General features: G+C 45.0%; 1 long non-coding RNA gene across 4 annotated transcripts in view; it reads right to left on the bottom strand.

Annotated features, from left to right (window-relative positions):
- Positions 1-17658, bottom strand: part of LOC140616581 (uncharacterized) — a 92551-nt gene that overhangs the window by 19118 nt on the left and 55775 nt on the right. The window contains exon 3 of one of the 4 annotated variants that reach the window (XR_012016999.1): positions 4080-5733. The exons of the other annotated variants lie outside the window; for them this stretch is intronic. This is a non-coding gene — a long non-coding RNA (uncharacterized lncRNA). Of the gene's footprint in view, positions 1-4079; positions 5734-17658 lie in introns of those variants that run through there. 4 annotated transcript variants of the gene reach the window in all.

Here is a 17658-nt window from a genome sequence, read left to right as displayed (position 1 = left end):
ATGTCCGGAGGGGGCCTGGAGCTCCTGCCAGAGTGGAAGCGGTGCCACATCTTCCTGAAGTGTCCCCGTGGGTCCTGAAGCAGCTCAGGGGCTCCTGTCAGCGTAGATGCGGGCCCACAATTTCCTGAAGCCTCCCCGCAGGACCTGAGGCGGCTCAGGGCTCCTGGCAGCGTGATGCGGGCCCACATCTTCCTGAACCTCACTGCTGGTCCTGAGGAGACCAGGGCTCCTGTCAGAGTGAACGTGGCCCAATTTCCCCATGAGACTTCCCGCGGGTCCTGAGGAGGCTGGGATTCATCAGCGTGGACTCGTCCCCATGTCCTCCTCAGGCCTCCCCAGCACAGGCTGGCTCCCGTTAGTGAAGGCAGAGGAGGCCTACTGCACATGCGCACCCCTGGGTGAGGCCTGGGGTCGGGCGCCCCCTGCGGGACGCTCAGGCGCTGCAGGAGGCCATGCAGGAAGAGTGGGGTGCTCCAGAGGCCACACCTGTCTCATCCAGGTTCCAGCTGTGGCCTGTTAGCTTTGGAAACATCTCGCTGAAATGGAGCCCAACACCCGGATTCCCCAGAAATACTTAAGGACAAGGAATTGCAGCCACAGGACACGAAATGAAATGTGGACCAGACTTTTACCACGTCCTGCAAAACTCACTCAACACTCTTCCACTGTGGGTGGGACTGCGGGCTAGTGTAGCGCCCTGGACAGTGTGGAGGCTCCTCAGGAAGTTACAAATAGAGCCGTCCTGCGACCAGCAGGTGAACGGCCTGGAGCTCACTCCGAAGATACAGATGCAGTGAGACTCAGGACACCTGCACCCCAATTTCCACTGCAGCCGTGTCCACAGTAGCCACACTGTGGGAGGAGCCTTGGTGCCCTCGGGCAGATGATGGATAAAGAGGACGGGAGATAGATGATGGTCATAGAGAGAGGAATGGTACTCAGCTATCAAAGAGAAGGAAATCTTGCCATTTGCAATGATGTGGATAGAACTAGAAGGATCATGTTAAGTGAAATAAATCAGTCGGGAAAGAGAATGACCGTGTGGTGTCATTCATAGGTGGAATTAAAGAAGCAAAGCAGATAACAACTGTAAAGGGAAGGAAAAACAAATATGATAAAAAAAGATGCAGGAAATACAGACTCTTAATGATAGGAAACAAACTGAGGGGCGCTGGAGGTTGGGGATAACAGGGGACCGGCATGAAGGAGGGCACGTGATGTCACGTGCACTGCTGTTATCTCCAACTGGTGAATCCCTGAATTCTTCCTCTGAAAGTATAATACACTATACATTAATTAATTGGGTTTAAATTAAATTAAGTTAAAAAATCATTTGTATCAGAGCACATTTCCTTCTAGACTCTCAGTTTTGCTCATTCAGCTTATGACCACCCACCGTGGGACCACCCACCGTGGGTCTGGTTTGTCTAAATAGGCTCCATGCCTCATCCATGGCCCAGCCCAGGGCTAGAACTCATGACCCCTGAGATCAGGACCGGAGGTGAGGTCAGGAGTCAGATGCTTAACCAACAGAGCCAGCTGGGGGCCCGAGAACCACACTGCTTTATCCTGTGTCTCTGTGACATCATTTGAAATAGGAAAGTGCTGCGTTCTGCTCTCTCCTGCTTCTCCAATACTGATTTGCTGTCCGGGGTCATTTGTGGGGGCGGATGGATGTTATGGTTTTTTTTTTTTCCTATTTCGAAGATCTGCCACCATGATTTTGATAGGAATGACATTGAATCTGAGGGTGGATTCAGGAACTGCGGACATTTTCACAAGATGAGGCTCTCACCCCACGAGCCCAGGACGGCCTCCCAGAGCCTGGTATGGCTCAGTGCAGAAGTCTTGTGCTCCTTTGGTTCAGTCTCATTATTAAATCTCCTTGATGCTCCTGAGAAGGGAGTCACATACTTCATTTTTTTCCTGAGTGCTCATTGTCGGGACACAGCAAGGCTACTCTGCTCTGTAGGGTCAGTTTGTGTCCGTGACTTTACTGAACTCACTCCTTAGTTCTAACAGGTTTTGGTGGAGGCTCTCGGGTGTCCTTCTTCTAGCACCGCATCTTCAGCATATAGGGACAGTGTACGTCCCCCTTCCAGGTGTGGAACCTTTGCTGATTAAAGTTTAATGTCCTAGAAAGACCCATAATAGAATCAAAACTGAGCCCAGGACAAGGACAGGAAGGCCCTATTAGAATGAGAACAGAGCTCAATGCCCTTGAAGGCCCTATATCAAAATGTAAACAGAACTTGAGGAATTGCTCCAGCCCTTCTGGAGGTCCCCAAGACCAGCCCTTAAAACTAAGCAAAAACCCACATCGGGGTCCAAGTCCCTGCTCCACTCTGTCGGGTATACTAGGACACTAGCTTGATCTTGTAAATAAACCCTCATGTGTTTGCATTCGTGTCGGCTTCTCAGTGGTTTCTCGAATTCGCAATCTTGGGCACAACAGACTGAGATAAAAAACAAAACCAAAAGAAACTCGGATGAGAGCAGAGTGAAAGCAGGATTCTGAGAGAAGTAGCAGAGACCCGGGGGCTTGGCGGCTCTTCTGTGGTGGGCCTGCAGACTGGGGGGCGGGATGCTCAGCCCCAGAGCTAGAGGACCCAGCGTCCCCACCTGCATCCCTCCCATTAGCATGGAGTCTCAGGGAGCAGCACAGTGCCACCCGCTGGAGGCCAGAGGCGCTGAAGACCACCCCACCTCTGACTCCACAGGTGCATCTCCCAGGCAGATGTGCACCTGACAATCAGCGCCACGGGCCATTCCCAGACCCCGCACAGACCACTTGCTGCCACCAAGTTGTTGGACCGCAGAGGCTGCAGAGCTTGAGCTCTGCCTGGAAAGTAGGGTCTAGCTTCCTTTGTACTTTGTGCTTTATTTTCATGTATTTTCTTTGATTCTAGTTTATAAATTGCCTTATTTTAAATTTTATGTATGTACCTTATATATTTCTTATGTTTAGTTTCATGGTACTTTAATTGTGTTTCTTATTTTGGGATTTAGAATCTTTTAACAAGCAGGCCAAAATAATCTGGTGTTCTTTTAGGAGGGCAAATTTATTGTTTTAATTGGTTTTTCTTTTTCTTCCTTCTTTCTTTTTTGGAAAAAATAATGAGATGGAGAAATTCACCTTCATAAAATAACATGAGGTAGTACTCACAGCCAGGAAGTTCATCCATTCACATATATGATGTCTAAATACAGTTTAAAACAATGATTATAAAGACAGCAGCTGGGCTGGAAAAAGAGCACAGAAGAAAACTAGAGAACCCCTTACTGTAGAAATAAAAAAAGTAAAATCTAGTCAAGCCAATGTTAAAAATGCTATAACTGAGATGCAGTCCCAAGTGGAAGCCTTAAAAACAAGGAAGGTTATGGACTACAGAGGCAGACATAGGGAACTCAGCCACTTATTAAAGCAATAACATTCATATCATAGGAGACTCAGAAGATGAAGAGAGAGAAAAGGTGGGCCTTGATCAGCCATTATAAATGACAAATACCCACCATTTGCTTCAACGTGGATGTAACTGGAAGGCATTACGCTGAGTGAAGTAACTCAATCAGAGAAGGACAAACATTGTATGTTCTCATTCACTTGGGGAATATAAATAATAGTGAAAGGGAATATAAGGGAAGGAAGAAGGAATGTGTGGGAAATATCAGAAAGGGAGACAGAACATAAAGACTCCTAACTCTGGGAAACGAACTAGGGGTGATGGTAGGGGAGGAGGGCTGGGGTGGGGGTGAATGTGTGATGGGCACTGAGGGGGGCAGTTGATGGGATGAGCACTGGGTGTTATTCTGTATGTGGGCAAATTGAACACACACACAAAAAATAAATTTATTATTAAGAAAAAAAAAAGAAGGAAGAAAAAGTGGCACCTGGGTGGCTCAGACAGTTAAGCTTCTGATTTAGACTCAGATCATGATACAGGTCCCAAGGAAGACTCCCTGTTCAGCAGGGAACCTGCTTCTCCTTCTCCCTCTGTCCCTCTCGCTCATGGTTTTTCTCTCCTCTCTCTCTCAATTAATTAAATAGCGTCTTTGAAAAAGACACAAACAAACCCAGAATGAAGAGAAATCTCCCATGTAGAAGAATTTCAAACAATTTGTGCAGACATTCCACCCTCAAGTTCATGAGCATAGCTTCCCACTCTTATGTGTGCAATACACATAGTAACTTCCTTCTACAAAATATATTATGAAAAACTTAAAAAATAATGATAATATAATATTAATAATAATAATAACAATAACAATAAAGAATCACTTTACTACGGAGAAAGCTGACAAACACTACATCAGCAAGATGATCAGATGGATACCAAGACTGATAAATTATGTTGATAGTATCTATCCTTTATATGATATAATAAAAAAGCAGTATATCTCTGTATATAATCCACAAAAACAGTTCAATCATGAGATAAACAACAGACATGTCCCAACTGAGGGAAATTTTACAAAATACTCTACTTCTCAAAGCATTCCAATTCAACGACAACAAGGAAAGGCTGAAAGACTGTCACAATCCAGAGGAGCCTAAGAAAACATGAGGACAAATGGAGTGTGATATGAGGAATGGTAACTTAGCCAAAACTATGGAAATCTGAATAAAGCATTGTCCTTGGTTAATGCAAATATTTTAATATTGATTCATTAGCTAATATTTGAACCATACTAATATATCAATAATTGGAAAAATTGAGTGCAAGTGAATGAGAATTTTCTTACTATCTTCTCAATTTCCCTATAAATCTTTGTTTTTATTCCAATAAATAAGATTTATTTTGAAAATTGAGTTAAATAAATCAGGCTCCAAGTGTGAAGACATTTCAAGAATAGTTGAAGTAACTTTTGCCTTATTCTTAGAGAGTTCCTTTGTTGGGAACAAAGTAAAAATTTTATATCAGAAGAAAAGAAAAACAGTTATGAACCCGTACAAGTCCTTCTCAACCTGAAAAGCAGGAAAGGATAATAAATAGCAAAAATCAGATTAAAAAACTTCTATTATAATAGACACCATATTGCAAGTGCATTTAAAATTAGCAAGGCATAACATTTATCTCCTTGACATTTGTCTTCCAAAGAGTTCACAGTGTTTCAGTGTCAGTTGAAACAGGGGAAGAATTTCAGGGAAGAATCCTTCACATAATAATAGGACCATTGGTAATAATGTCTCTCAGTTATTTCCAAGTCCATAATGATGCATTTTCTGATGAGTGACTGAGCTGTGAAGAAATAGTTGAGAAAGCCTCATCCCTCTGAATTACTAGTGTCAGAATATTTTAACAATACTACTACGGATAGTACTTTATCCATATTAACAGTCAATACGTCTCAGATTGGAATCTGAGCAATCAGATGGGCAGAGAAAAAACGCTTTGACTTTCTCCTCATCTTTTAAAGGCAAAGGAGAACTTTTCTATGTACAAAGTCAGTTGTCAAGATAGCCTTAGGGAATAAGTCTGCAGCATCAAATCACGCTGCATAGCTGAGACGCGGATCTCCAGGTCTTCCTGATCGCAAATCCCGAGGCTTGTCCCCCAACACAGGCTGCCACGCTGAGGTCATTTGCAATTGCTCTCTTAGGAGCTCTGGGGAGGGCGGCAGGAGCTAGAGAGTATGGGACGGGCCGCGTGGAAGCCGAGAACATTACGGCCATTCCACTTTAAGTTCAGCATTTGCACAAGTCCAGCAATCCCAGGCCCCTGTGATGAAGAGCTGAAATTTGCATTACTTCAGTTACAGGAAAAAAACAAAAATTTACAACTTAATGTCCAGAATGCCCCAGAATAGAATAAAAACTGAGCCAAAGCCAAGGGCTGGAAGCCCCTATTAGAATGAGAAGAGTGCTCAATGCCCTTGAAGGCCCCATATCAAAAAGTGAACAGAACTTGAGGAATTGCTCCAGCCCTTCTGGAGGTCCCTGAGACCAGGCCCTTAAAACTAAGTTAAAACCGTCCTCGGGGTCCAACTCCCTGCTCCACTCTGTGGGGTATACTTGGACCCATGCTCGAGTTTGTATAACAACCCTCGTTGTTTGCATCAGTGTCGGCTCCTTAGTGGTTTCTCGGATTCGCCATCTTGTGCACAACACCCCCATGTCCCCTTCCCACCTGGACTGACCCCCTGTCCCCTCCCACCCAGGCTGACCCTAAGTCACCTCCCCGCACACAACAGCTGGGCACAGGCCCTCACACAGGTCCATGGGCATGCTGGGCACTCCTGCCATCCCCAGCTTCCCAGGGGAAGGAAGGAGGATTCGGCAGGACACAGTCCCATGGTGGCCCCTGGGCTCCCTGCCCAGGATGGCACCTGGTGACATGTCGGGGTCTGAGTCCCTGACGCTGGCTCCTCCTCCATGGTATTCACACAGGAAATGAAATAAGAGGCCCTGGTCTCCTCCAGGGACATCAATCATGTGGACCTGGACATCAACATGACGTTCAGCAGTCACATCATGTTTTGGGACTACTACGGGGTAGGGTGAGGCTGAGGTGCCAGGGGGGATTGGGACCCAGGAGAGGACTGGTGGCTTCTGGGAAGGGAACATGGGGCTTCTGAGGCCAGGGGAAGAACAGCAGCCAACAAAACACAGCGGCATGGTAGGGTGCTGAGGATGACCTCCGTGTCTCTACCTCTGGTGTCTCAGGGATGAGGAGGCCACTAGGATGGGGCCTCCAGGGGTTGCCATGTGAGCTTATCTCCAAAGGGGTGACGGACGGCACCCTGAAAACCAGGTGCCTGGGTGGGGGCCATGGGGGGCATTAAGGGGACCTGGGGGCAGGTTGCATGGCTGTGACTGGAGGAGGACACACATTGATCTGATGAGGGTCTGAAGGGTCAGAGTGACACCCACCCTCGGTGCTTTATATATTTCTAAATTCTATGCATTTAATTTGAGACAACTTGCAATTTGTAAACATACATAGTATGATGACCCCCAGATAACGTGCCCAGTCCAGCCAGGGCCCTGAACTGACCACACGGGGCCCCTGAGACAGGTGTCACAATAAACCTAAGACTGTGGTCGCCTTTATCTGTAGATGTCTCGGTGTGCATCTTAGAGAAAGGGGATGCCCTGTGTCCGCAGGCCCCCCACGCCATCCCCTTCATTCCCCACTCACACACTATCCCCCTACATCATTATCCCTCATGGCATCCACCCTACACCATCCCCCTCAAACCCACACAACCCCAAACAAACCCCACCCACACTATACCCCAACACCATCCCCCCTACACCATCTCCCTCAATCCACCACCATCATACCCCTGCCCCCACACCATCCACTCACACACCATCGCACATCAGCAAGGACCGGGTGCAGCTGCCCCCTGTGGATCATGGTCAGCCTCCCCATGGTTCTCTGGACAGCCTGCTACCATCAGAAGCCCGGTGTCCCATAGTGTATCCAGGGGTTGCAGGGAGGAGGAAAGACAGGGAGCCCCCGTCAGGGTGGGTGCAGGTGCATGGAGCAGAGGAAGCACTGTGCCCTGCCTCCTCCTACTCTTCCTCCTGGAGGGCGGCACAACCTGCACAGGACACCAGCCCCTAACCCAGAGGGACCTGGGCTGACTTGGGCCCAGGCTCTTTGGGGGCTGCGTTGATTTGAGGCCACACCAGTCCCAACTCAAAGACTAATGGAATCAGGCCCCCATGGCCCTGGCCAGCCCTGGATTCTGGCCCTGGGCTGAGTGAGCCCTCTCAGAGCTAGATGTGGCCTCCTGGGCCCTGGGCGTGCCCCACAGATCCAGGTCACTGATCTAGGGCAGCCCTGGGGATCCCAGGACACACCAGTGTGGGGAGAAGAGGGGTAAGCCAGTGGGGCCCACCCACACCCACACCAGGAGGCAGACTCCTCCAGGTGCTCCAGCGCCAGAGAGCCTGAAGCCGGGGTCCTACTGCCCTGCGGGGACCCAGAGCAGGAGGCCATGAGCGACAGGTCCAGGTCAGCTCTGCTGTCCTCAGAACCGTCACTCAGGCTGAAACCTCAGGACACTTGCCCCCACCCGGAGTCCACACATTCTCCCGGGTGGGGGACTCCAGCACCCGCCCCCCCCGTGTGATTCTTGCCCCCCCCTTAAAGGACAGAAAGGTCTCCTTCCCCAGGGGAAGGCACGAACTCATGGCTCTGAGCCTTTGCTGTAGAAAGTCAATAAAGTGTTGTGGTGTGAAAATTCAGAGCCAACCCAATTCTGTGTCTCCCAGAACTATGTGCACGGGGCATGGAGAGACCCCCAGAAAGGAGGAGGGAGCACCACCTAAGCCCCAACCAGCCCCTGCAGGGGCACCTCCAGGCACACACAGCTGACCTCCCCACATGCCTTCTAGGGGAGGCCGGATCCACTGCTGTACATGGGAATGTGGCTTTGCCGGAACTTCCAGCTCTGCTGACCCTCCAGCTGAAAGTTCCTGCAGTAGTGAGCCCCAGCATGGCCAGGAGAGCCCAGCTAGCCGCCCAGCGCCAGCACCAGAAATGATGTTCTGCCAACCATTTCGGGGTTTTGCGTGACCCAGCCAGAGGATCTGATGGCTGCACGGGATAGCTGCATGTGATAGACACACACGCAGCTCAAAACTACAAAAGTCGGAATCCCCCCAATGTTGTCAAACAGCAGCCAGATGGTTACATACACTACAATGTGGTCCCCAATAGGATATTTGGAAAACGCTATAAGCCATGACTGCAGAGGTGTTGGAGGTACGGAGATGTCTTTGCTGTGTTCTAAAAAGGAGGACAGAGGGGCAGGAAGCATCCTCCGGAGGTGGGGGGCCCTCCTAGGAAAGGAAACCAGGTCCCTATGAAGGCTACGGAGGGTGAAATCTGTCCTCCTCTCTTTCTGCTTCTGGTTTTCCTCCTAAATGCCATTTTCCTCAATCAAAATAGCAAAAATTTATTTTATGTTTTTAAATTTCTTTTTATTGGAGTCCATTTGTATCAATTCTTTCTTCAGCAAGAGTGTCATACAGGAGAGAAGGAGGGAGAAAGATTTTCCCAGACAGGCAACATATAAAGGAGTTCATGACCAATTAACCAGTCCAGTATGGAATTTTAAGATGGACTCTTCTAGTGGGGGAAAAAAAGAGACCAAAAGGAACAAAGACAAGAAAGGCCCAGAGAACATCACCAGAAACACCAACTCTTCCGAGAACACAAATGCACAAAGTTCATATCTTTGAATAATCACTCTGAATGCTGATAGACTAAATGCTCCAATAAAAAGATATAGGGTATCAGTGGGGCTTAAAAAACAGGATCCGGGATGTCTGGGTGGCTCAGGGGTTGAGCCTCTGCCTTTGAATCAGGGTGTGATCCTGGAGTCTTGGAACGAGTCCCATATTGGGCACCTGGTGGGGAGCCTGTTTCTCTCTCTGCCTAATTTTCTGCCTCTCTCTCTCTCTCTCGCTCTCTCTCACACTATCATAAATAAAATTATTATTAAAAAAACAACATCCATCTGTACGCTGACTACAAGATGCTCACCTTAGACCTATAGACACCAACAGATTGAAAGTCAGGTGATAGAAAATAATCTATGAAGCTAATGGATATCAAAAGAAAGCTGGAGGATCCATACTTATATCAGACAAATGAGATTTGAAACCAAACCCTGGGGGACACCTGGTGGCTCAGTGGTTGAGCATCTGCCTTCAGCTCAGGGTGTGATCCTGGGATCCCAGGATCAAGTCCCACATTAGCCTCCCTTTGGGGAGTCTGCCTCTCACTCTATGTTCCTTCCTCTGCTTCTCTGTGTAATTCTCATGAATAAATAAATAAAGATTTTAAATTTCAAAAAAGAAAGAACAAATACTGTAAGAAGAGATGAAGAAGGGCATTATTTCATAATTAAAAAGACTCTCTATCATGATCAAACAACAAAATATTTATGTTGCCTACATGGGAGTACCTAAATATAGAAACCACTGTTGGTGGGAATGTGAACTGGTGTAGCCACTCTGGAAAACTCTGTGGAGGTTCCTCAATGAGATAAAAATAGAATTGCACAAGGACCCAGAAATTGCACTGTTGGGGATTTACCCCAAAGATTCAGATGCAATGAAACGCCGGGACACTGGCACCTCGATGTTTATATTAGGAATGTCCACAATAACCAAACTGTGGAAGGAGCCTAGGTGTCCATTGAAAATTGAATGGATAAAGAATATGTGGTTTATGTATACAATGGAATATTACTCAGCCATTAGAAATGATACCTACCATTTAATTCAACATGGATGGAACTGGAAGGTATTATGCTGAGTGAAGTAAGTCAATCAGAAAAGGACAAACAGTGTATGTTCTCATTCATTTGGGGAATATAAATAATAGTGAAAGGCAATATAAGGGAATGGAGAAGAATTGTGTAGGAAATATCAGAAAGGGAGACAGAACATAAAGACTCCTAACTCTGAGAAATGAACTAGGGGTGCTAGAAGGGGAGAAGGGCGGGAAGTGGGGGTGAATGGGTGATGGGCACTGAGGGGGACACTTGATGGGATGAGCACTGGGTGTTATTCGGTATGTTGGTCAATTCAACACCAATAAAAAATAAATTTATTTAAAACAAAGATCCAACAACTAAATATTTATGCTGCCAACATGGGAGTACCTAAATATAGAAACCAATTAACAACAAACATACAGGAACTCACTGATAATAATACAATGACAGGGGATTTTAACACCCACTTATGGTAATGGACCGATCGTCTATGCAGAAAATCAACAGGTGAACAATAGCCTTGACACACTGGACCACAGGGACTCAACACATATAGTCTGAATATTTTTTCCTAAAGCAGAATACACATTCCTTTCAAGTGCACATGGGACATTCTCCAGAATAGATCATATCATGGCCCACAAATCAACCCTCAACAGGTACAAGAAGGTTGATATCACACTCTGTACATTTTCGGACCACGACACTATGAGACTCGAAGCCAACAGTAAGAAAAAAAATTGGACAGACCAAAAATACTTGGAGATTATGAACATCCTACTAGAGAATGAACGGAGCAACCAGGAAATTAAAGAGGAAATTTAAAACAAATGAAAATGTAAACATGTTTCTCCAAAACTCTGGGATTTAGCAAAGGCAGTCCTAACTGGGAAGTACAAAGCAATACAGGCCTACCTCAAGAAACAAGAAGTCTCCAATACACAACCTAACCCTACACCTAAAGGAGCTGGTAAAGGAATAGCAAACAAAGCCTAAAGCCTACAGAAGAAGGGAAAAAATAAAGATGAGAGCAGAAATAAACAATACAGAAACAACAAAACAGTAGAATGGAGTAACAAAACTAAGAGCTGGTTCTTCAAAATAATTAATAAAATGGATCAAACCATAGGCAGCCTTATCAATGAGAAAAGAGAAAAGATCTAAATAAATAAAATCACAAATGAGAGAAGAGAGATCTCAATCAACAGCAGAAAAATTAGACAATTATAAGGGAATACTATGAAATTATACGCAAACAAATTGGGAGACCTGGAAGAAATGGACAAATCCCTAGAAATCTGCCAATGAGCAAAACTGAAATAGGAAGAAATAGAAAATGTGAACAGACCCATAACTAGCAAAGGAATTGCTAGCTAGGAATTGCACCTAGTCACCTAGGTGCCTCAGTGGTTGAGCATCTTCTTTGGCTCAGGTCATGTTCCCAGGGTCCTAGGGGATCACATCACACATCAGGCTCCCTGCATGGAGCCTCATTTTCCCTCTACCTATACCTCTGCCTCTCTGTGTTTCTCATGAATAGATAAATAAAATCTTTAAAAAAGAAAAAAGATAAAAAGATGAGAAAGGACCCAAATAAAATCACAAATGGGAAAAGAGAAATATCAACCAACACTACAGAAAAACAAACGATTATAAGAGAACATTAAGAAAAATTATATGCCAGAAACCTAGAATCTGGAAGAAATAGATCAATTCCTGGAAATATATAACAGCAAAAATGAAAAAGGAAGAAATAAGAAACTTGAACCGACAGATAACCAGCAGAGAAATTGAATTAGCAATCAAGAATCTCCCAACAGGAGACACTTAGATCAATAGAACAGAATGGAAAGCCGAAACAAGATACAAACCTGTAACCCTATGATCCATTAATCGACAACGAGGCAGGAAGGAATATCCAAAGGCACAAAGACAGTCTCTTCAAGAAACCCTAACCCTGACCCCAGGATAAGAACAAATGGTGTTGGGAAAACCAGGCAGCCACATGCAGAAGAATGAAACTGGACCACTTTCTTACACCATCTATATAAAAAATAAATTCAAAATGGATGAAAGACCTAAATGTGAGACCTGAAACCATACAAAGAAGAAAAGATAGGCAGCAACGTCTTTGACATTGGCCATTGGATCTTCTTTCTAGATATGCCTCTAAGGTGAGGGAAACAAAGCAAAAATACTATTGGGACTTCATCAAATTGAAAATCTTCTGCAAAGTGAAGGAAACAAACAAAGCTAAAAGGCAACATACAGGAGGAGGGGCAAGATGGCGGAAGTGTAGAGTCCCCAAGTCACCTGTCCCCACCAAATTACCTAGATAACCTTCAAATCATCCTGAAAATCTACGAATTTGGCCTGAGATTTAAACAGAGCCCAGATCGAATGCTACAGTGAGAAAAGTTCATGATTCTATCAAGGCAGGAAGACGGGAAAAAAAATAAAGAAACAAAAGGCATCCAAGTGTGAAGGGCCCTGAGAGGAGCCCGGCTGAGGCCGGGGTGAGTGTCCACAGGACAGAAGAGCTCTGTCCTGGGAGAAGGAGGAGCTGCACCAATCTTCCAGGGCGGAATGGCACCTTCAAGGAGTCAGAGAAGAACCCCAGGAGGGCGGGGGTGCTGTAGGGCTCCCTGGGACACTAACAGAGACCTGCACTCCCAGGAGAGTGCACCGAGCTCCCTAAGGGCTGCAGGGAACATGCATTGACCAGGGAGTAGCACTGAGGGGTCCGGCGGTGGCTCTGCGTGTAGGGGTTTGAGGGGCCCCGGGAGCATCTTGGCGGTGGCGTCTCCTGCAAAGGAAGAGGCGCCGTGTGGAGGGGGCTGCGCGGCTCCAGGAGGAACTCGGAGGGGCTTGGGCGGTGGCTCTGCAGTGAGGCAGCTGTATGGCCAGGAGTGAGAATCCAACAGCGCAGGCCCCGGAGCACAGGGCGCCAGGACACAGCCCAGGATTTGGCCTCTGCTGGGACAGGCAGAGGCACGGAGGGCCCAGGATAGCAAGGACGCTCCTGCTCAGAGCTGAGCAGATCACCGGCCCTGCCCAAGAGCCTCCAGGCCCTGCAGATGGACTGCTACCGAGTTACTGCGGGGGCTGAATAGAGGTTTCCAGAGCTGACCGCTGCCACTGGGGTTGTTCCTCCTGGGGCCTCACGGGGTAAACTAACTGCACTGAGCCCTGAACCAGGCAGGGGACAGAGCAGCTCCCCCACGTGCTAACACCTGTAAATCCACACAACAGGCCCCTCCCCTGGAAGACCAGCTAGACGGACAAGTCCAAGGGAGGTCAAGAGACTTAAAGTATACAGAATCAGAAGATACTCCCCCATGTTTTTTTTTTTTTATTTCTGATTGCTACCCCCACCCTCTTTCTCCACTTTCTTTCTTTTCTTTCTCTCTTTATTCTCTTTTTTCCTTCTTTCTTCCTTTATTCTTTTTTCTTTTTCTCTTTTCTTTCCTTCTTTCTCTCCTCTCTTTTTGTCCTATTCCCAATTCAATTTGTTTTTGGCCAATCTGCACTCAGCAAAATGACTAGAAGGAAAACCTCACCTCAAAAGAAAGAATCAGAAACAGTCATCTCTCCCACAGAGTTACAAAATCTGGATTAAAATTCAATGTCAGAAAGCCAATTCAGAAGCACTACTATACAGCTACTGGTGGCTCTAGAAAAAAGCATAAAGGACTCAAGAGACTTCATGACTGCAGAATTTAGATCCAATCAGGCCGAAATTAAAAAGCAATTGAATGAGATGCAATCCAAACTGGAAGTCCTAACGACGAGGGATAACGAGGTGGAAGAACGAGTGAGTGACATAGAAGACAAGTTGATGGCAAAGAAGGAAACTGAGGAAAAAAGAGACAGACAATTAAAAGACAAGGAAGACAGATTAAGGGAAATAAACGACAGCCTGAGGAAGAAAAACCTACGTGTAATTGGGGTTCCCGAGGGTGCCAAAATGGACAGAGGGCCAGAATATGTATTTGAACAAATCCTAGCTGAAAACATTCCTAATCTGGGAAGGCAAACAGGCATTCAGATCCAGGAAATAGAGAGATCCCCCCTAAAATCAATAAAAACTGTCCAACACCTTGACATTTAATAGTGAAGCTTGCAAATTCCAAAGATAAAGAGAAGATCCTTAAAGCAGCAAGAGACAAGAAAATCCTGACCTTTATGGGGAGGAGCATTAGGGTATCAGGAGATGTCTCCAAAGCGACCTGGCAGGCAAGAAAGGGCTGGCAGGATATATTCAGGGTCCTCCATGAGAAGAACATGCAACCAAGAATACTTTATCCAGCAAGGCTCTCATTCAAAATGGAAGGAGAGATAAAGAGCTTCCAAGACAGGCAGGAACTGAAAGAATATGTGAACTCCAAACCAGCTCTGCAAGAAATTTTATGGGGGACTCTTAAAATTCCCCTTTTAGAAGAAGTTCAGTGGAACAATCCACAAAACAGGAGCTGAAAAGATATCATGATGACACTAAACTCATATCTGTCGATAGTAACTCTGAACGTGAACAGGCTTAATGACCCCATCAAAAGGCGCAGGGTTTCAGACTGGATAAAAAAGCAAGACCCATCTATTTGCTGTCTACGAGAGACTCATATTAGACAGAAGAACACCTACAACCTGAAAATGAAATGTTGGAGAAAAATTTACCATTCAAAGGGTCCTCAAAAGTGAGCAGGGGTAGCCATCCTTGTATCAGATAAACTAAAATTTACCCAGAAGACTGTAGAGAGAGATGAAGAGGGACACTAAATCGTACTTAAGGGATCTATCCAACAAGAGGACTTTACAATCCTCAATATATGCCCAGAATGTAGGAGCTGCCAAATATTTAAACCAATTAATAACCAAAGTGAAGAAATACGTAGATAATAATACACTTATACTTGGTGACTTCAATCTAGCTCTTTCTACCCTCGATAGGTTTCTAAGGACAACATTTCCAAAGAAAGAAGAGCTTTAAATGATACACTGGAGCAGATGGATTTCACAGAAATCTACAGAACTTTACATCCAGACTGAACTGAATACACATTCTTCTGAAGTGCACATGGAACTTTCTCCAGAATAGACCACATACTGGGTCACAAATAGGGTCTGAACCAATACCAAGGGATTGGGATCGTCGCCTGCATATTCTCAGACCATAATGAATTGAAATTAGAACTAAATCACAACAAGAAGTTTGGAAGGACCTCAAACATGTGGAGGTGAAGGATCATCCTGCCAGAAGACGAAAGGGTCAACCAGGAAATGAAGGAAGAATTAAAAAGATACATGGAAACTAATGAGAATGAACATACAACCGTTCAAAATCTTTGGGATGCAGCAAAAGCAGTCCTAAGGGGAAAATACATCACAATACAAGAATCCATTCAGAAACAGGAAACTACTCAAATACAAAAGCTAACCTTACACATAAAGGGGCTAGAGGAAGAAAAAGCAGATATATCCTACACCCAACAGAAGAAGAGAGTTAATTAAAATTCGAGCAGAACTCAAGGAAATCGAGACCTGAAGAAATGTGGAACAGATCAACAGAACGAGTAGTTGGTTCTTTGAACGAATTAATAAGATAGATAAACCATTAGTCATCCTTATTAAAAAGAAGAGAGAGAAGACTCAAATTAATAAAATCATGAATGAGAAAGGAGAGGTCACTACCAACACCAAGGATTTACAAACGATTTTAAAAACATTATGAACAGCCATACGCCAATAAATTAGGCAATGTAGAAGAAATGGACGCATTCCTGGAAAGACACAAACTACCAAAACTGCAACAGGAAGAAATAGAAAACCTAAACAGGACAATAACCAGGAAGGAAATTGAAGCAGTCATCGAAAACGTCCCAAGACACAAAAGTCCAGGGCCAGATGGCTTCCCAGGGGAATTCTATCAAACGTTTAAAGAAGAAACCATACCTATCCTACTAAAGCTGTTTGAAAAGATAGAAAGAGATGGAGTACTTCCAAATTCGTTCTATGAAGCCAGCATCACCTTAATTCCAAAACCAGACAAAGACCCCACCAAAAAGGAGAATTATAGATCAATAGCTCTGATGAACATGGATGCAAAAATTCTCAACAAGATACTAGCCAATAGGATCCAACAGTACATTAAGAAAATTATTCACCATGACCTAGTAGGATTTATCCCCGGGACACAAGGCTGGTTTAACACTCGTAAAACAATCAATGTGATTCATCACATCAGCAAGAGAAAAACCAAGAACCATGTGATCATCTCATTAGATACAGAGAAAGCATTTGACAAAATAGAGCATCCATTCCTGGTCAAAACACTTCAGAGCATAGGGATAGAGGGAACATTCCTCGACATCTTAAAAGCCATCTATGAAAAGCCCACTACAAATATCATTCTCAATGGGGCAGCACTGGGAGCCTTTCCTCTAAGATCAGGAACAATACACGGATGTCCACTCTCACCACGGTTATTCAACATAGTACTGGAAGTCCTGCCTCAGCAATCAGACAACAAAAAGAAATAAAGGCATTCAAATTGGCAAAGAAGAAGTTAAACTCTCCCTCTTCACCGATGACATGATACTCTACATAGAAAACCCAAAAGCCTCCACCCCAAGGTTGCTAGAACTCATACAGCAATTTAGTAGCATTCAAGGATACAAAATCAATGCCTGGCAATCAATGGCATTTCTATACACTAACAATGAGACTGAAGAAAGAGAAATTAAGGAGTCAATCTCATTTAAAATTGCACCCAAAAGCATAAGATACCTAGGAATAAACCTAATGATGGAGTTAAAGGATCTATACCCTAAAAACTATAGAACACTTCTGAAAGAAATTGAGGAAGACACAAAGAGATGGAAAAATATTCCATGCTCATGGATTGGCAGAATTAACATTGTGAAAATGTCAATTTTACCAAGGCAATGTTCACCTTTAATGCAAACCCTATCAAAATACCATGGACTTTCTTCAGAGAGTTAGAAATAATTATTTTAATATTTGTGTGTAATCAGGATCCCTGGATGGCGCAGCCATTTGGCACCTGCTTTTGGTCCAGGACACGATCATGGAGACCTGGGATAGAATCCCATGTCAGGCTCCCGGTGCATGGAGCCTGCTTCTCCCTCTGACTGTGTCTCTGCCTCTCTCTCTCTCTCTGTGTGTGTGTGACTATCATAATAAAGACTTGTGTGGAATCAGAAAAGACCTTGAATAGCGAGGCGAATTTTAAAAAAGACAGCCATATCTGGGGCTTCACAATGCCAGATTTCAGGGTGTACGACAAAGCTGTGGTTCAAGACAGTGTGGTACTGGCACAAAAACAGACAAATGGATCAATGGAACAGAAGAGAGAACCCAGAAGTGGACCCTGAACTTTATGGTCAACTAATATTCAATAAA

Source organism: Canis lupus, chromosome 24 (genome assembly GCF_048164855.1).
Source record: "Canis lupus baileyi chromosome 24, mCanLup2.hap1, whole genome shotgun sequence".
In the NCBI taxonomy this organism is placed as follows: Eukaryota; Metazoa; Chordata; class Mammalia; order Carnivora; family Canidae; genus Canis; species Canis lupus.
This window is presented reverse-complemented; position numbering and strand designations above follow the sequence as displayed.